Source organism: Nicotiana tabacum, chromosome 19 (assembly GCF_000715075.1).
Source record: "Nicotiana tabacum cultivar K326 chromosome 19, ASM71507v2, whole genome shotgun sequence".
NCBI classification, from domain to species: domain Eukaryota; kingdom Viridiplantae; phylum Streptophyta; class Magnoliopsida; order Solanales; family Solanaceae; genus Nicotiana; species Nicotiana tabacum.
In genome coordinates, this window is record NC_134098.1 from 94,320,331 (window position 1) to 94,321,389 (window position 1,059).

The 1,059-nt window shown below is 35.1% G+C and overlaps 1 non-coding gene across 1 annotated transcript; it reads right to left on the reverse strand.

Moving 5' to 3' along the window:
* Nucleotides 1-237: 237 nt before the first annotated feature.
* Nucleotides 238-339, reverse strand: LOC142174041 (U6 spliceosomal RNA). The gene has a single exon (XR_012703399.1). It is a non-coding gene; the product is annotated as a U6 spliceosomal RNA (small nuclear RNA).
* Between the last annotated feature and the right edge of the window lie 720 nt (nt 340-1,059).

Consider the following 1,059-nt stretch of genomic DNA (forward strand, 5'->3'; position numbering starts at 1 on the left):
CAAATCACATCAAACAACGCTAAAACCACGAATCATTTCCCAATTCAAGCTTAATGAAACTTAAGATTTCCAACATCTACATAATGTACCGAAACCTATCAATTCAAGTCCGATTGACCTCAAATTTTACACACAAGTCATAAATGACATAACGGAGCTATGAAAATTTTCAAAACTGGATTCCGACTCCGATATCAAAAAGTCAACTCCCTGGTCAAACTTCCAAACTTTTTTTAAAAAAATTTGGGCCATTTCTCGATTTGTGCGTGTCATCCTTGCGCAGGGGCCTGCTAATCTTCTCTGTATCGTTCCAATTTTATCGGATGTCCCTGAAGGGACAAAAACTTCCAAACTTAAATTTTTATTTTAGGCATTTCAAGCCTAATTTAACTACGGACTTCCAAATAAAATTTCGAATACGCTCCTAAGACCAAAATCACCATACCGAGCTATTGAAATCGTCAAAATTCTATTCCGGGGTCATTTTCTCAAAATATTGACCGAAGTCAAACTTAGCACTTTAAGGCCAACTTAAGGAACCAAGTGTTCTGATTTCATCCCAAACACTTCCAAATCTCGAACCAACCATCCCCGCAAGTCATAAATTATTAAAAGCACATACGGGAAGTTTTATTTTAGGAAACGGGATTCTAAAAGTTAAAATGACTGGTTGGGTCATTGCTGGGGGTGGGAGTGAGGGGGGGCACATGGAGGAGAGTTAGACCTAAAACGGCCTTGTTTCCATGGAAAATATAACAAGGGCTTAGATTTAAAGCAAATTACAATGCAAAATGAACCAATATTAACATATGGATTACAATGTATTATACGAGCCATTACTCAAATGGTCAGTCAACTATCCCAAATTATCTACTAAAGTCACTTTTCTTTCGCTTGAAACAACAAAGTCAATTAACTATGCATATAACACTTAGAAGGTCACTCAACTAGTTTTTCCAAATTTTTGATTGTCAAATGCCTATTTTACCCTCTAAATTATCAAATAATTTTAACTTTTTAAATATTATAATTTTTTCCTCTTTTTAATCTATATTGTGG